Genomic DNA, 18,759 nt, shown 5'->3' with positions numbered 1-18,759 from the left:
CTGTGTCAAACACTTTGCCCCTTTTGGGCAAAAAGAAGGATTCTCTACGTTCACACCCACACTCTTGCTCTTGGCATGCCTCCCTTGCTGCAACACATGCCCTGATCCTCTCGTCAAGCTCACCTCTCTAAGCTGCTGGGCTCCATAACCTGCTCCAACTCATTCTTCTTGCCCATTGGGGAACACCTCTCCTCTGTCCTGCTCTCCCATATGCTGCAAACTCACCCTCTGCTCTCGCAGCTCCCAGCTCCTGGGCCCAGGCTGATCGTATCTCCTGCTTTCCTCCTCTACTGCATAGCACGGCACTGTCCCACCTGCACCCTCCTGCGTTCTCTCAGCACCACCTGTGATTCTGCCACTGGCCTAATTCGTGTTCTCAGGTGTGTCCTCCCTTCTTGACCTGGCCCCACACACACTGCTCCACCAGACGCAGTCCTCTCTGTGTCACACGTCCTGTACTGAATCCACCTGCTCTGCTGTCCATGCTCACGTCCCAGTGGCCCAGGCTCTGAGTCCTTTCCAGGGCCCCACAACCCTGACTCCCCTAAGCCTTCCTGATTCCTTTCACGTTCTTTCTTTTACATTGTGTAAAAACACTCTGGGGAGCCTCTGCCTCTGAATCTCCTACCTTCTTCCTGTCACCACAGCAGTTTTGTCTTTGTCACTCATTCATGTCTCACTCTCTGCCCATCCTCATCCCCCTGGTACAAACACACCCAGTTTCAACCTGACTCTCCTGTCCCACCCTCCTCCCCCCTCCTCCCTCCTTAGCGCCCATGTCTTCAAGATGCTCTCCTTCCACGCTGTCTCCATTCCCCTTTGCACCTTCCCTCCTTGTGACAACAGATCCCCTGCTCTCTGCTCTCACCCACACAGCCCACGTCCTCTGTGTCACTGGGCCCTTCTCTGGGCCTCACTCCTCCACCTGAGTCCTCCAGTCTGGGACCGAGGCGTTGGAAACTCCAGCTCCACCACCACGGTCCCGGTGCCTTTTCGGCTACATCCATTTGCTCGCTGTCATCCTTGTCCTGGTCTGTTGGGAGCTGTGTTCCCACACCTGACAGTCTTGACCCTGATGCCTCCATCAGCCCTGCTGCACGTGTGTCTTCCCCTCGCATTCCACATGTCTGCCGGCTCTCCATCCTCCCGCGTCCACCAGTGATTCTCACCCGAGGATGCAGGACCCCAAGGCGGCCTATCAGAAGCATCGTTGGGGCTCGGTTTCCTCTTTTGCTATTGTCTGTGTTCCTTTTAGAGATTGCTTTTTTTTTCCCCTTACTTTTTCTGAGCTGAACACTGCTCACCCCTCAGATGATTGGATAGGCCTGCCTGGGGGTTCATGCCCCCAGCCCTCCCTCGGGTGGAACCCACCCCCCACCCCAGATAAGAATCACTGATGTGGACGGCCACTGTGACTTCCTGGCATCACTCCCTCATTTCACACCTAGACCATTCTAATGCTTGCCGTTTAACTTCCCACTCAACACATCTCATCTTTTGCCTCCCCACCCTCATTAGGCCTGGAACTGTCTGCCTGGAACCACGTCATTCCTTCCCTATTTGCCCTTTAACACACCTCTGACCCCAAACACCAGTCTGTATTGGAAACTTGTTCTTTTAATGCTTCCCCACCCCATACTTCTTGTCCTCCCACCTGATAGAACTCTTAGGGACTGTGTCAGTATCTTCGGCCTCAACCTGTTTCTTATGGGTGCTTACTATTGTCAGTTTTCCTTAATCCCCACTCCTTTTTTCAGATCCCTTACAAGATAGGCCTACAGAAACTTCCCCCTTTGTTTCCCAAGTTCTAAGTTGTTCCCTAAAAACCAGCCATTTACCTTGACCTTTCAACCTACAAGAAACCACTTTCATTTACTTCTTTTGGTGGATTTAGACGTCTTCCCCAGCCTATATTCATCACCCGCAACATTAGATATGTAACCCACCAGCTCAGTTAAATAAGAGTTTCCTCCAACCCAGAACTTGGCTCGATTCTCCCCATCTGGTTCCCTACCTCCTCTCCCACTCACACCCCACTGCTCCCAATCCTTCCCTCCTTTCCAACCCAGTCAATCCCAACCCAAATCCCATCCCAAACCCCATGCCCTGCACCCAACCCACCCTTCCCCACTGCATCCATAGCAAAGAGCCTGGCCCAGGATTCACACTTTTGCAACAAAGTTCAATGCTTTAAGAGCAGCCATTCCTTCCTGCCCGTTGCTGTCCACCCCTTTTACGCTTTCCATTCCCCAAGCTGAACCTTGAAGGCTGCTCTGAGCACTCCAAATTCCTTTGTTCCTACTCTGGGACCTCCCCTTTCACCTTGCTTCACCTGTGGCTGTCCTGCCTATGGCTGTCCTGCCTGTGACTGTCCTGCCCGGTTCCCTTCCACCATACTTTCTGCCCTCCATCCTTCCCTGGGGGCCCCTCCACCCTGTCTGTCTTCTGTAGGTGACTCCCCTGTTGCACTGCCTCATTGTCCCACTTCCACATTCTTTCTTGCAGCCTTTCCCCTTGTGACATATTTCTTCTCTGCTTCCTTGGCCAAAGGAAGACATCTGCCTCTCTGTGGCCTATATTTCTCTCAATCACCGAGGACCTGTCACTTCATCGGACTCAGTCATCTCTTCTCCATAGGGATGTGCTCACTACTTTGACCTGCTTTCACCACTCAAACTCTTCCATCCTCTCTCTATCCCATCTTCTCTTCAAGAACTGTTTTCTGTGGCTCCTCCAGATCTTCCACTGATTCAGGCCAGCACCTCCCCTTAGGCTGCCTTTTCCTTCCCCTCTTCCACTCCAGCCTTGTTTCCTCTTTTCTCTTTCTGTTCCATGAAGTGAGTTCCACAAAACCCTACAGCCAGTCCCGCCACTTCCTCCTCTTCCTCCTTTCTTCATCTCCATTATTTCCATTTACCTTGGATAGGGCCCCAGTGAGCCCATGCACCCCTGCCCATCACGCCTGATCTTGCAGTACTCATTGAAGCCATCTGGATCCACCATTTCTTCTTTGCCTCTTGGCCACACTACCTTTACTATACCCTTGTTTAGAATTTAAGACCTTCTTCTTATACAAGTCCTGCCATCCATCCTGTTCTGCGTTTCCTCCTCTCTGCCCTCTAGAAAAAGTCTCCAAAAATGAAGCCCCCGTATCAGCACCCTATCCAACCTCTGGGCATATTCCCTCCCACTGTGCCCATTTACTATTAACCTAATCTCCCACTAAATCTAAGATGCTACCTGTGTTTGAAGGCTCCCCTTCCTACTTCACTGCACCTCTGTAGTAAAGTGTGGTGTAGTGCATATTTTCAGTTGCAAGCTACAGCTCTATCTTCTCAGGCTCCCTTGACAACAGAAGCTCAGACTCAGTGGTCACTGGAAATTGTCTCCTGTCCATTAGTTCCCTCTAACACTTGCAAGCACCTTTCTGCCCACATACTAGACTCATGAGTCCATCCCCAAACCCCCAGCCCCCAAGGTTTACCTGCCAGTAGGTTCCATGCAGGTGCTGTCTGAATGTGCAGTGATGCCCCATTTCCTCCATTTACCCTGAGCGACTTAGGCACTTTCCCTCTACTGTCATTTCCTAAGGATCCACTTCTGAAAAGCCTGGGATTTTGCCTCCCTACCCTAATCCTACGGGTTGGCCTTGATAAGAGGCATGATACCAACTTCTCTGAGATCTGATAAAGCCCCATTTGGGGAACTCTGATTTCCTCCTTCCCCTTTTCTGCATCAGACCCTGTATGGACACTAAGCTCCCCACAAGTTCATGATATTCTTTCCCCTCATGCACCACAAATCTCTCTTTTCCCATCAGCTTCCCTGACCCCACTCACATCACACCACCTCAAATGGCTGCCCCACTCCATTGTCTCACTTTTTCCACACAAGGTTCACATTTAATTCCTACACCACTGTTGCCTCCCACTTTCATCTTCCAGACATGCTCCACCTCCTCTTCAACATCCAGTCCTGCATGCCCTGCCACCTGCAGGTCAATCCACAAACTCAGGAATCTTTCCTGAGCTCTGACCCCTTCCTGCCCTGCCCCCACTGATGCCACCACTGCCAGCTTCCATGTCCTCAACCTGCTGTAATAAGTCCATCTCCTGTCTCAGTTCACCCCTAACCATCCTATATTCTCAGTTCTGCCTCTAAGGAACAGTGGTTTCCTCTCTCTGTTGTGTCCTCTGGCCTTTCATCGTCTCACCATGCCCTTTATTGAGACACTGTCCTCAATGTTTCCAAGGTGCCAGCACCTCTACACCCTGTTTCTGTGGCCTCATCACACCTCTCCTTCATTCCTCCCTTGGCTTACCCACACCATGCTTTCTCCTCCATGACCTGTGTCAAACACTTTGCCCCTTTTGGGCAAAAAGGAGGATTCTCTACGTTCACACCCACACTCTTGCTCTTGGCATGCCTCCCTTGCTGCAACACATGCCCTGATCCTCCCAACAAGCTCACCTCTCTAAGCTGCTGGGCTCCATAACCTGCTCCAACTCATTCTTCTTGCCCATTGGGGAACACCTCTCCTCTGTCCTGCTCTCCCATATGCTGCAAACTCACCCTCTGCTCTCGCAGCTCCCAGCTCCTGGGCCCAGGCTGATCGTATCTCCTGCTTTCCTCCTCTACTGCATAGCACGGCACTGTCCCACCTGCACGCTCCTGCGTTCTCTCAGCACCGCCTGTGATTCTCCCACTGGCCTAATTCGTGTTCTCAGGTGTGTCCTCCCTTCTTGACCTGGCCCCCACACACTGCTCCACCAGACGCAGTCCTCTCTGTGTCACACGTCCTGTACTGAATCCACCTGCTCTGCTGTCCATGCTCACGTCCCAGTGGCCCAGGCTCTGAGTCCTTTCCAGGGCCCCACAACCCTGACTCCCCTAAGCCTTCCTGATTCCTTTCACGTTCTTTCTTTTACATTGTGTAAAAACACTCTGGGGAGCCTCTGCCTCTGAATCTCCTACCTTCTTCCTGTCACCACAGCAGTTTTGTCTTTGTCACTCATTCATGTCTCACTCTCTGCCCATCCTCATCCCCCTGGTACAAACACACCCAGTTTCAACCTGACTCTCCTGTCCCACCCTCCTCCCCCCTCCTCCCTCCTTAGCGCCCATGTCTTCAAGATGCTCTCCTTCCACGCTGTCTCCATTCCCCTTTGCACCTTCCCTCCTTGTGACAACAGATCCCCTGCTCTCTGCTCTCACCCACACAGCCCACGTCCTCTGTGTCACTGGGCCCTTCTCTGGGCCTCACTCCTCCACCTGAGTCCTCCAGTCTGGGACCGAGGCGTTGGAAACCCCAGCTCCACCACCACGGTCCCGGTGCGTTTTCAGCTACATCCATTTGCTCGCTGTCATCCTTGTCCTGGTCTGTCGGGAACTGTGTTCCCACACCTGACAATCTTGACCCTGATGCCTCCATCAGCCCCGCCGCACATGCGTCTTCCCCTCGCACTCCACATGTCTGCCGGCTCTCCTTCCTCCCGCGTCCACCAGTGATTCTCACCCGAGGATGCAGGACCCCAAGGCGGCCTATCAGAAGCATCTTTGGGGCTGGGTTTCTTCTTTTGCTGTTACCTGCGTTCCTTTTAGAGATTGCTTTTTTTTCCCTCTTACTTTTTCTGAGCTGAACACTGCTCACCCCTCAGATGATTGGATAGGCCTGCCTGGGGGTCCATGCCCCCAGCCCTCCCTCAGGTGAAACCCACCCCCCACCCCAGATAAGAATCACTGATGTGGACGGCCACCTTGACTCCCTGGCCTTTACTTTCCCATTTCTAGCATTTAGTATTTTGGTAGTTCCAGCTACACTTCCTACTCATAAGACCAGCATTTCCCTCCCCCTGCCCAACAGTCCTGGCACTCTCCACTTGGAATCACCTTATTGTCTTCCCCATTTACCCCTTAACACACACCATGCCCGAAAGCTCAGTCTGCATGACAGAGTTGTGCTTCTGACACCTCCACACCCCACCCTTTATGCCCTAACCCATCTAATTTGACTCCCAGGCACTCAGTTAATACCTTTGGCCTCAATCTAATTTTTGTAGGCCCTTACTACTGACATTTTTCCTTTATCATCCCTCGTCTTTTCAGATCACTGACAAGGTGCTCCCATAGAGACTTCCCATTTTGATGGTCATCGTTCTGTTTGTTTCCCAGAAACCAGCCCTTTACCTTAACCTTTTACCCTTCCTGAGCTACTCTGTTTTTTCTTCTTTTGCTGGACTCAGATGTCTTCTCTAGCCTGTATTCATCAACCTCAACACTCAACATGTAATTGTCCACCAGCTCAGATGAATAACATGGTGTTCTCAATGCCTACAGCTTGGCTCACTTCACCCCACCCCAACCCCTCCCCTAATCCCAGTCCCACTGCCCCTAACCCTGCCCCACCCATTGATCCCCTACCCAAACCCCACCCCAAATCCCACCCCAAACCCCATCCCCTCCACCCAGCCCGCCCTTCCCCGCCGGATCCGTAGTAAAGAGCCTGGCCCAAGATTCGCACCTTTGCAACAAAGTTCAATGCTTTAAGAGCAGCCATTCCTTCCTGCCCATTGCTGTCCACCCCCCTTACACTTTCCCTTCCCCATGCCGAACCTTGCAGGCTGCTCTGAGCACTCCAGATTCCTTTGTTCCTACTCTGGGACCTGCCCCTTCACCTCACTCCACCTGTGGCTGTCCTGCGTGTGGCTGTCTTGCCTGTGGCTGTCTGCCCAGCTCCCTTCCACCATGGCTGTCTGCCCTCCATCCTTCCCTGGGGGCCCCTCCACCCTGTCTTCTGTAGGTGACTCCCCTGTTGCGCTGCCTCATCGTCCCACTTCCACATTCTTGAAGCCTTTCCCGAAGCCTTTCCCGTTGTGACATATTTCTTCTCTTTTCTTCCTTGGCCAAAGGAAGACATTTGCCTCTCTCTGGCCCATATTTCTCTCAACCACCCAGGGCCTGTGACTTCATCGGACTCAATCATCTCTTCTCCATATGGATGTGCTCACTACTTTGACCTGCTCTCCTCACCGCTCAAACTTTTCCATCCTCTCTCTATCCCACCTTCTCTTCAAGAACTGTTTTCTGTGGCTCCTCCAGATCTTCCACTGATTCAGGCCGGCGCCTTCCCTTAGGCTGCCTTTTCCTTCCCCTCTTCCACTCCAGCCTTGTTTCCTCTTTTCTCTTTCTGTTCCATGAAGTGAGTTCCACAAAACCCTACAGCCTGTCCCGCCACTTCCTCCTCTTCCTCCTTTCTTCATCTCCATTATTTCCATTTACCTTGGATAGGGCCCCAGTGAGCCCATGCACCCCTGCCCATATTGCTTGCTATTGCAGCTGTCCAGATCCACCGTTTCCTCTTTCCCTCTTGGCCACACTACCTTCACTACACCTGTGTTTCAAATGTAAGACCTCCTTCTTTTTTTTTTTTTTTTTTTTTTTTTTTGAGACGGAGTCTCGCTCTGTCGCCCAGGCTGGGGTGCAGTGGCCAGATCTCAGCTCACTGCAAGCTCCGCCTCCCGGGTTCCCGCCATTCTCCTGCCTCAGCCTCCCGAGTAGCTGGGACTACAGGCGCCCGCCACCTCGCCCGGCTAGTTTTTTTTTTGTACTTTTTAGTAGAGACGGGGTTTCACCGTGTTAGCCAGGATGGTCTTGATCTCCTGACCTCGTGATCCGCCCGTCTCGGCCTCCCAAAGTGCTCCTTCTTACACAGGTTCTGGCCTCCGTCCTGTTATACCTTTCCTCCACTATTGCCTCCCAAGAAAGAATTACCCTTGCCTCTACCCATCTCCGCCACCCTGACTACCACTGGATTTACTCTGTATTGCTGCATCCCCATTTGCTACCGACCTACTTTTCCCACTAATCCTATGATGCTCCTCTAGGTATGAAGCCTGTGCCCCCCACCCCCATTGGAGCCTCATGACATCTGTGGATATTTTGCTTCACAAGCTGCACCTCCATATCTTTCTCCCACTCTTGGATAGCAAAACCAAGGATTTAGTGATCACTGCAAATTGTCTTCTGTACATTGCTTAGCAGTCCCTCCTCTGCCATTCGTAAGCATCTTTCTGCCCACATACATACTGGACTCAAACCACATGAGTCCATTACCAAGTTCCTGAGTTCCCTACAAGTGGTTTCTGTGGAGGTGCTGTCTTCATGTGCAGTGATTCCTGATGCCCTCGCTGTATCCCTAGTTACTTTGGCCCTTTCCCCCATTTTCTCCTAAGGGCCTCAATTTGCAAAAATGCCCAGGCTCTTGCTTCTCCAATCTGCTCTGCTCTTACTGTCTGGCTTTAATACTGCTTATTTCAACAATTTGCACTGTGAGGTCTGGCCCAGCCCCCATTTTGGGAATTCTGTGTTCCATCTTCCTGTTTTCCATGTTGGCTCCTCTGGCAGCTCAGCTCTGCCCAACCCTCCTACAAATACATGAGGTTATTTCTCCTCTTACGCCCCTCCTGTCCCTTTCTTTTTCCATCAACATCACTGACCCATCTCACAACCCACATAGTGCCTTCTGACTCCAGACTGGATAAAGTGTGAACCCTTTCACCAGCCATCCACTGCCTTTTCTTACACTGTTGCCTTTCTGAAAGCCTCTGATTGGTCTTCAGCATCTAGTCCATGTTCCCTACCACCTCAGGGTCAGTCAATGTACTCAAGAGTCTTTTCCTTAAGGTCTGCTCCCAGCCTGACCTGCCCTCACTGCTACTGCCACTGCCAGCTTCTTTGTCCCTAACATGCTGTATTCATTCGTCTGCTGTCTGATTTGAGCTCGGATCATTCTGCCTTCTCCGTTCGGCCACTAGGGAGACACTGGTTTCCTCTCTAAATGGCATCCCCCCGACCTTCCTTCCTCTCACCTTCTCCCTCACTGATACATTGTCCCAACATTTCTGAAGTGCCAAAACCACTGCACCCTCCTTCCACTTTGTTCTCCTCCCACCTCTCCCTCATTCCTTGCTTGTCTTACCTGTACCATGGGCTTCTTCATAGACTTTGTAAAGTTCCTGGATTCCCCGTGTCTCTTCCTCCTTATTGGTCCTTGGCATAGGGCCCCCCACCCCAACCCTTGTGCCCCAACCCCTACACCTTGGAGCTTCAGGCTTCTTTCTCCTTGTGAATATTTTGCTTCACAAGCTATACCTCCATTCATTTCTGCCACTCCTGAACAGCAAAACCAAGGATTTTGATACAAATCCTCCTTTGCTGGAACACATTCCCTGATCCTCTCAACAAGCTCACCTCTCTAAGTTGGTCGGCTCCATAAGCTGCTCCAACTCATTCTTCCTGCCCATTGGGAAACAACTCTCCTCTGTCCTGCTTTTTCACGTGCTGCAAACTCACCTCTGCTCTCCCAGCTCCCAGCTCCTAGGCCCAGGTTGGTCGTTTCTCCTGCTTTCCTCTACTGCATAGCACGGCACTGTCCCACCTGCACCCTCCTGCGTTCTCTCAGCACCACCTGTGATTCTCCCACTGGCCTAAGTCGTGTTCTCAGGTGCATCCTCCCTTCTTGACCTGGCCCTTCACCCACTGCTCTGCCAGATGCAGTCATCTCTGCATCCCACATATTGCACCAAATTCACCTGCTCTGCTGTCCATGCTCACGTCCCAGTGGCCCAGGCTATGGGACTTTTCCAGCACCCCACAACCCTGACTCAAGAAGCCTTCCCGATTCTTTTCACACCCCTTTCTCTCACACCATGTGAAAACACTCTGGGGAGCCTCTGCCTCTGAATCCCCTAACTTCTTCCTGTCACCACAGCAGTTCTGTCGTCAGTACTCACTCTTATCTCCCCCTACTCTCCTCCCCACATGCACACAAACACACCCAGTCTCAGCCTGACTCTCCTGCCCTGCCTGAGACCCGGCTCCTCCACTCCTCCTGGGTGCTCCTGTCAGTCCCACCCTCCTCCCGCCTCCTCGCTCCTTAGCACCCATGTCTTCAAGACGCTCTCCTTCCACGCTATCTCCATTCCCCTTTGCACCTTCTCTCCCCGTGACAACAGATCCCCTGCTCTCTGCTCTCACCCGCACAGCCCACGTCCTCTGAGTCACTGGGCCCTTCTCTGGGCCTCACTCCTCCACCTGAGTCCTCCAGTCTGGGACCGAGGCGTTGGAAACCCCAGCTCCACCACCATGGTCCCGGTGCCTTTTCGGCTACATCCATTTGCTCGCTGTCATCCTTGTCCTGGTCTGTCGGGAACTGTGTTCCCACACCTGACCGTCTTGACCCTGATGCCTCCATCAGCCCTGCTGCACATGCGTCTTCCCCTCGCAGTCCACATGTCTGCCGCCTCTCCATCCTCCCGCGTCCACCAGTGATTCTCACCCGAGGATGCAGGACCCCAAGGCGGCCTATCAGAAGCATCTTTGGGGCTCGGTTTCCTCTTTTGCTATTGTCTGTGTTCCTTTTAGAGATTGCTTTTTTACCCCCCTTACTTTTTCTGAGCTGAACATTGCTCACCCCTCAGATGATTGGATAGGCCTGCCTGGGGGTCCATGCCCCCAGCCCTCCCTCGGGTGAAACCCACCCCCCACCCCAGATAAGAATCACTGATGTGGACGGCCACTGTGACTCCCTGGCCACCTCGACTCCCTGCAGCCACCTTGGTTCCCTGTACTTCAGTCTCTACAGTTTCAGGCCTGGAGCATTCTAGTGCTTCCCTTTAACTTCTTAATCAAAGATCTCAGCATTTCCTCCTCTGCCCCTCTCAAATAGGCCTGGCACTCTCCACGTGGAACTGCCCCATTCCCTTCCTTCCTTTCTCTCTGAAATACAACATAGGTCGAAGCCCACGCCATGTGAGAGTTGTTTCAATGCCTCCCACCCCACCCTTCGTGCCCCTCCGTGCCACCTGATAGGACTCTCAGGTACTCTGTCCTTACCTTTGGCCTCCACCTGTTCTTCTGAGTATTGACTATTGTCCCTTTTCCTTAATCACCACTTTTATTTTAGATCTGTGGTAAGGTGCCACCCTCCAAGAGACTTCCCTTTTGATCCACGTAATCCTTTTTGTTTGTAAGAATCCAGCCCCTTACCTTGACCTTGCACCTTACCTGAGGCTACTCTCTTTTCTTTTTTCCCTGGATTCAGGGTCTTCCCTAGCCTGAATTCATCACCCTCAACCCTAAACATATATAATCTATCAGTTAAATACAGTGGTGTTCTCAATGCTGGCAGCTTGGCTCAACATACCCCACCCCCCACCCCCACCCCCCACCCCCCCCCCCGATTCCCTCTCCCCATGCCCTGCCCCACTCCCACCATTCCCAACCCTGCCCACCCATGCAACCCCCACCCAAACCCCATCCCCACCCCAGACCCAAACCCCACCCCGAACCCCATCCCCACCACCCACCCTTCCCCGCCGGATCCGTAGTAAAGAGCCTGGCCCAAGATTCACACCTTTGCAACAAAGTTCAAGGCTTTAAGAACAGCCATTCCTTCCTGTCTATTGCTGGCCAACCCTTTTACGCTTTCCGTTCCCCATGCCGAACCTTGCAGGCTGCTCTGAGCACTCCAGATTCCTTTGTTCCTACTCTGGGACCTGCCCCTTCACCTCACTCCACCTGTGGCTGTCCTGCCTGTGGCTGTCCTGCCCAGCTCCCTTCCACACGCTCTCTGCCCTCCATCCTTCCCTGGGGGCCCCTCCATCCTGTCTTCTGTAGGTGACTCCCTGTTGTGCTGCCTCATCGTCCCACATCCACATTCTTTCTTGCAGCCTTTCCCCTTGTGACACATTTCTTCTCTTTGCTTCCTTGGCCAAGGGGAGGTACCTGCCTGTCTGTGGCCCATATTTCTCTCAATCACCCAGGGCCTGTCGCTTCATCTGACTCGGTCATCTCTTCTCCATACAGATGTTTTCACTACTTTGACCGGCTCTCCTCACCGCTCAAACTTTTCCATCCTCTCTCTATCCCACCTTCTCTTCAAGAACTATTTTCTGTTGCTCCTCCAGGTCTTCCACTGATTCAGGCCAGTGCCTTCCCTTAGTCTGCCTTTTCCTTACCCTCTTCCACTCCAGCCTTTTCTCCTCCTCTTTCTATTCCATCAAGAAGGTTCCCACAAAACTCCACAGCCAGTCCCGCCACTTCCTTCTCTTCCTTATTTCCTCACCTCCATTATTTCCATTTACCTCGGATATGGCCCCAGTGAGCTGATGCACCCCTGCCATCATGCCTGCCCATGTGCTACCCATCGAGCCCATCTGGATCCACCATTTCCTCTTAGCCACACTACCTTCACTACACCCATGTTTACAGTTTAAGACTTCTTCTTACACAAGTCCTGCCCTCCATCCTGTTCTACCTTTCCTCCTCTCTTACTCTCTACCTTGAGTCTTCCAAACATGAAGCCCTCATCCCAGCACCCAACACCCTGACCCTCTCCAAACTCGGCATACTCTGTCCCGCTGGGCCCATTTGCTACTGACCTAAACATCTCCCACTTAACTTTTGAAGGCCTTCCTCCTCAGCTTCACTATGAACCTCTGCGTATATTTTGCATTACAAGCTATACCTCCATCCTTTCAGCCATGCTTAAACAGCACAAGCGTGGATGCAGTGATTGTTGCAAATTGTCTCCTTCGCATTGTTTCCTAACAGCTCCTCTGGCCTTTGCAAACACACTTCTACCTACAATCTGGGATCCGTCTGCTTGAGTCCACTGTGAAGTCCCTAAGGTTACCTGTCTGTGGTTTTTACGCAGGTGCCATATTAATGTGCAGTGCTGACCACCTTCCTTTGTTTAACCAGTCACTTTGGCCCTTAACCCACTTTCTCCTAAAGGCTGCCGGAGCTATTGCTTCATTCTGCCTCTGTGGTCTGGTCTTAATACCAGGCATACCATCACCGTGTCCTGAGATGTGCCCACATCCCAGTTTGAGACTCTGAATTCTGCCTCCCCTCTATTCACTCAGCCCCTTTACCAATGTTGAGGCCCTCAAATTCATGAGATTCTCCCCTATCATGCACCTTCTGTCCTTTTTTATGTCCATCAACTCCCTGGACCCATCTTGAGTCTGACATCATGCCTTGAGGACTTGACAGCAGTTTCTGTTTTTCTAGTTAAGATGTACTGCACATCCCCCTACTGTTATTTTCCAGAGACCCTCAGCTTCATCTTCAGCTTCCACTCCCTCCTCTGCCACTTCTAAGTCAATGACTGCACTCTGCAGTCATTTCCTTGATGTCAGCTCCCTTCCTGCCCTGCCCTTGCTGCCAACATTGCCATCCTTTTTATCCACAGTGTGCTGCATTGGATCCATCTGTTATCTTAAGTCACCCTTAACCATCCTACATTTTTGGTTCTACTGTGCTGGAGACAGTTGTTTCCTGTCTCAAAGTCAATCCACCTGGCCTTCCATCATTTCCTGTGCCCTTCATTGACACTGTGGTCGCCAGCTTTTCCAAGGTGCCAGCATCTTCTAATCCTCCTTGTCTATTGCCATCCTCCCACCTGTCCTTCATTCCTTGCTTGTCTTACCCACACTATGCTTTGTCATCCATTAACTGTGTCACACACTTTGCCCCATCTGGGGTAAAGTCCCTGGATTCTCTGCATCTGCTCCCTCCCTCTTGGTGCCTGGCGTGCCTCCTTTACTGCAGTGCATCTCTCCTGCTCTCAACAAGCTCTCCTCTCGTTGCTGCTGGGCTCCATTGCCTGCTCCGACTCATTCTTCTTGCCCTTTAGGGAACACCTCTCCCCTGTCCTCCTCTCCCATGTGTTGCAGCCTCATCCCCTCATGTCCCAGCAGTGAGCCCCTGGGGCCCAGGTTGGTCGTTTCTCCTGCTTTCCTCCTCTACTGCATAGCACGGTACTGTCCCACCTGCACCCTCCTGCATTCTCTCAGCACAATCTGTGATTCTCCCACTGGCCTAAGTCGTGTTCTCAGGTGCCTCCTCCCTTCTTGACCTGGCCCCGCACCCACTGCTCCGCCAGATGCAGTCATCTCTGCATCACACATACTGCACTGAATCCACCTGCCCTGCCCAGCTATCAGTGTCCACATCCCAGTGGCCCAGGCTATGGGTACCTTCCAACACCCCACAACCCTGACTCCCCAAAACCTTCTCAGTTCCCTTTGCATCCTTTCTTTCACATTCTTGTGAAAACACTCTGGGGAACATGGGTCTGTGAATTTCCTACCCTCTTCCTGTCACCACAGCAGTTTTGTCATCAGCGCTTACTCCTGTCCCTACTCCACCTGCCCACCCTCATCCCCCCCGTCCCACTGGTACAAACGCACCCAGTCTCAACCTGACTCTCCTGCCCTGCCTGAGACCCAGCTCCTCTGCTCCTGGGTGCTCCTGTCAGTCCCAACCTCCTCCCGCCTCCTCCCTCCTTAGCGCCCATGTCTTCAAACTGCTCTCCTTCCACGCTGTCTCCATTCCCCTTTGCACCTTCCCTCCCCGTGACAACAGATTCTCTGCTCTCACCCACACAGCCCACGTCCTCTGTGTCACTGGGCCCTTCTCTGGGCCTCACTCCTCCACCTGAGTCCTCCAGTCTGGGACCGAGGCGTTGGAAACCCCAGCTCCACCACCACGGTCCCGGTGCCTTTTCGGCTACATCCATTTGCTCGCTGTCATCCTTGTCCTGGTCTGTCGGGAACTGTGTTCCCACACCTGACAGTCTTGACCCTGATGCCTCCATCAGCCCTGCTGCACATGTGTCTTCCCCTCGCGCTCCACATGTCTGCCGGCTCTCCATCCTCCCGCGTCCACCAGTGATTCTCACCCGAGGATGCAGGACCCCAAGGCGGCCTATCAGAAGCATCTTTTGGGCTTGGTTTCCTCTTCTGCTATTGTCTGTGTTCCTTTTAGAGATTGCTTTTTTTTCCCCCTTACTTTTTCTGAGCTGAACACTGCTCACCCCTCAAGATGATTGGATAGGCCTGCCTGGGGGTCCATGCCCCCAGCCCTCCCTCGGGTGAAACCCACCCCCCACCCCAGATAAGAATTACTGATGTGGACGGCCACTGTGACTCCCTGGCCTTTCCTCTGTCATTTCCAGCATTTATTACTTGGTAGTTTTAGTTACACTTCCTACTCAAAGACCTTAGCATTTCCCTCCCTCACCCCCACGTATGCCAGGCACTCTCTGCTTGAAATCACCTTGTTCTCCTCCCCGTCTACTCACTGAAACAAACATGTCTCAAAATCCACTCTATTTGAGAGATTTGTTCTTTAAAATCCCTACAGACACACTTGTGGCCGTACCTACCCATATGACTGTCAGGTGTTATATCAGTATCTTTGGACTCCATCCGGTCTTTCCAGGGGCTTACTGTTTGCCTGTTTCCCTAATCACTCCACCTATTTGCAGATCCTTAACAGGGTAGTCCTGCAGAGACTTCCCTCTTTGTGTCTCATGTACCTGCTTGTTTCCCAAACACCATCTCTTCACTTTGAACTTCCACCCTGTCTGAAGCTACTCTACTGAATTCAGAGGCCTTTTCCAGCCAGTATCCATCACCCCCAGTAGTCAACATGTAATAGTCCACCAGCTCACTTAAGTAAGATGGTTTTTCAAATGCTAGAGTTTGGTTTGCCTCCCCCCACCCCCATTCCCACCCCCACCCATCTCCCCACCCGCAATCCCACTGCTCCCAACCCAGCCAACCCCCACCCAACCCCCACCCAAACCCCATCCCCACCCCAGACCCAAACCCCACCCCGAACCCCATCCCCACCACCCACCCTTCCCCGCCGGATCCGTAGTAAAGAGCCTGGCCCAAGATTCACACCTTTGCAACAAAGTTCAAGGCTTTAAGAACAGCCATTCCTTCCTGTCTATTGCTGGCCAACCCTTTTACGCTTTCCGTTCCCCATGCCGAACCTTGCAGGCTGTGCTGAGCACTCCAGATTCCTTTGTTCCTACTCTGGGACCTGCCCCTTCACCTCACTCCACCTGTGGCTGTCCTGCCTGTGGCTGTCCTGCCCAGCTCCCTTCCACACGCTCTCTGCCCTCCATCCTTCCCTGGGGGCCCCTCCATCCTGTCTTCTGTAGGTGACTCCCTGTTGTGCTGCCTCATCGTCCCACATCCACATTCTTTCTTGCAGCCTTTCCCCTTGTGACACATTTCTTCTCTTTGCTTCCTTGGCCAAGGGGAGGTACCTGCCTGTCTGTGGCCCATATTTCTCTCAATCACCCAGGGCCTGTCGCTTCATCTGACTCGGTCATCTCTTCTCCATACAGATGTTTTCACTACTTTGACCTGCTCTCCTCACCGCTCAAACTTTTCCATCCTCTCTCTATCCCACCTTCTCTTCAAGAACTATTTTCTGTTGCTCCTCCAGGTCTTCCACTGATTCAGGCCAGTGCCTTCCCATAGGCTGCCTTATCCCTCCCCTCTTCCACTCCAGCCCTTTCTCCTCCTCTTTTTTTCTGTTCCATCAGGAAGGCTCCCACAAAACTCCACAGCCAGTCCCGCCACTTCCTTCTCTTCCTCCTTTCTCAATTCCTTTATTTCCATTTACCTCAGCTGTGGCCCCAGTGAGCCGATGCATCCCTGCCATCATATCTACCCTTTCGTTACCCATTCAGGCTGTCCAGATCACTCATTTCTTCTTTCCCTCTTGGTTGCACTACCTTCACAACACCCACGTGTAGAATTTAAGACCTTCTTACATAGGTCCCACTCTCTGTCCTCCTCTGCTTTTCCTCTTGTTTCCTCTAGATGAAGTTTTCCATAAATGAAGTCCACACTCCAGCACCAAACACCCTAGCTCTCTCCAGTCCTCAGCCATACTCTGTCCTGTGTACCCATCTGATACTGATCGAAACTCCCAGTACAACTACAAGACCCACTGTGTTTGAGACTCTCCCTTGCCTACTTTATTTCATGTCTATGTACATACTTTCAGCTGTAAGCTGCACCTCTGTCCTTTTAGCCTTCCTTGACAGCAGAAGCTCAGATTCAGTGATCATTCTGAATTGCTTCCTCTGCATTGGTTCCTCACTAGTCCTCCACTATTTGCAAGCATCTTTCTACCCACACAGTAGACTCAAACCACATGAGTCCATTGCCAAGTCCCTGAGGTTACCATGCCCAGTGCCACCTTACCATGCTGTGATGCTATTTCCTTCATTTAACCAGAGTCATTTGTGCCCATCCCCCACATTCTCCTGTGGACCTGCATATTCCTGGGCTCTGGCCTCTGCTCTGATCCTACAGCCTGGCCTTGATGACAGTCATGAAACCAACTTCTCTACCATGAGATCTGTCAATGCCCCAGTTTGAGAACTCTGCATTCCCCTTCACCTTTCCACCTTGGCCCCTTGACCAGCATTCATCACCCCCACATTTGTGAGGTTGTCTCCTGTTACATGCTTCCAGTCTCTTTCTTTTCCTATTCACTTACTTGACCCAACACGCATCCCATACGCCACCTCATGTGGATGCCGCACTACCACGTCTCTTTCTCCTCAGGATTCACATTAAAACCTTGCATCACTCATCCACGCATTTTCTCCCACTGTTGTCTTCCAGACACCCTCCACTTCGTCTTCGGCATCCAGTCCTTCCTTCCCTGCCCTCACTGCTGCCGCCATTGCCACAGCCTGTTTATCCCCAGCATGCTATACTGAGTCCATCTGCTGTCTGAAACCATCCTACCTTGTCTGTTCCACCATGTTGGACACAGTCCTTTCCTCTGTCCAACTCAATCCACCTGACCTTTTGTCATCTTACCACATCCTTCATTGACATGTAGTCCCCTGTGTTTCCAAGGGGACAGCACTTCTATGCCCTGCTTCTCCCGTGGCCTCCTCCCACCTGTCCTTCATTCCTTGCTTGTCTTACCCACACTATGCTTTGTCATCCATTAACTGTGTCACACACTTTGCCCCATCTGGGGTAAAGTCCCTGGATTCTCTGCATCTGCTCCCTCCCTCTTGGTGCCTGGCGTGCCTCCTTTACTGCAGTGCATCTCTCCTGCTCTCAACAAGCTCTCCTCTCGTTGCTGCTGGGCTCCATTGCCTGCTCCGACTCATTCTTCTTGCCCTTTAGGGAACACCTCTCCCCTGTCCTCCTCTCCCATGTGTTGCAGCCTCATCCCCTCATGTCCCAGCAGTGAGCCCCTGGGGCCCAGGTTGGTCGTTTCTCCTGCTTTCCTCCTCTACTGCATAGCACGGTACCGTCCCACCTGCACCCTCCTGCATTCTCTCAGCACAATCTGTGATTCTCCCACTGGCCTAAGTCGTGTTCTCAGGTGCCTCCTCCCTTCTTGACCTGGCCCCGCACCCACTGCTCCGCCAGATGCAGTCATCTCTGCATCACACATACTGCACTGAATCCACCTGCCCTGCCCAGCTATCAGTGTCCACATCCCAGTGGCCCAGGCTATGGGTACCTTCCAACACCCCACAACCCTGACTCCCCAAAACCTTCTCAGTTCCCTTTGCATCCTTTCTTTCACATTCTTGTGAAAACACTCTGGGGAACATGGGCCTATGAATTTCCTACCCTCTTCCTGTCACCACAGCAGTTTTGTCATCAGCGCTTACTCCTGTCCCTACTCCACCTGCCCACCCTCATCCCCCCCGTCCCACTGGTACAAACGCACCCAGTCTCAACCTGACTCTCCTGCCCTGCCTGAGACCCAGCTCCTCTGCTCCTGGGTGCTCCTGTCAGTCCCAACCTCCTCCCGCCTCCTCCCTCCTTAGCGCCCATGTCTTCAAACTGCTCTCCTTCCACGCTGTCTCCATTCCCCTTTGCACCTTCCCTCCCCGTGACAACAGATTCTCTG

At 52.5% G+C, this 18,759-nt stretch overlaps 1 protein-coding gene and 1 long non-coding RNA gene across 8 annotated transcripts in view; one reads left to right on the top strand and one right to left on the bottom strand.

The window, feature by feature from the left end:
- COPG2 (COPI coat complex subunit gamma 2) overlaps positions 1-18,759 on the top strand; it is a 161,657-nt gene that overhangs the window by 125,772 nt on the left and 17,126 nt on the right. The gene's annotated exons all lie outside the window — the stretch shown is intronic.
- LOC144339954 (uncharacterized) lies at positions 2,816-9,907 on the bottom strand. Its single transcript, XR_013415582.1, has 2 exons — positions 9,847-9,907; positions 2,816-5,073 (listed from the first exon to the last, which is right to left on the bottom strand). It is a non-coding gene; the product is annotated as an uncharacterized LOC144339954 (long non-coding RNA).

This window comes from Macaca mulatta, chromosome 3 (assembly GCF_049350105.2).
Source record: "Macaca mulatta isolate MMU2019108-1 chromosome 3, T2T-MMU8v2.0, whole genome shotgun sequence".
In the NCBI taxonomy this organism is placed as follows: domain Eukaryota; kingdom Metazoa; phylum Chordata; class Mammalia; order Primates; family Cercopithecidae; genus Macaca; species Macaca mulatta.
Note: the sequence above shows the minus strand (reverse complement) of the source record. Positions and strands in the feature narration are given on the sequence as shown.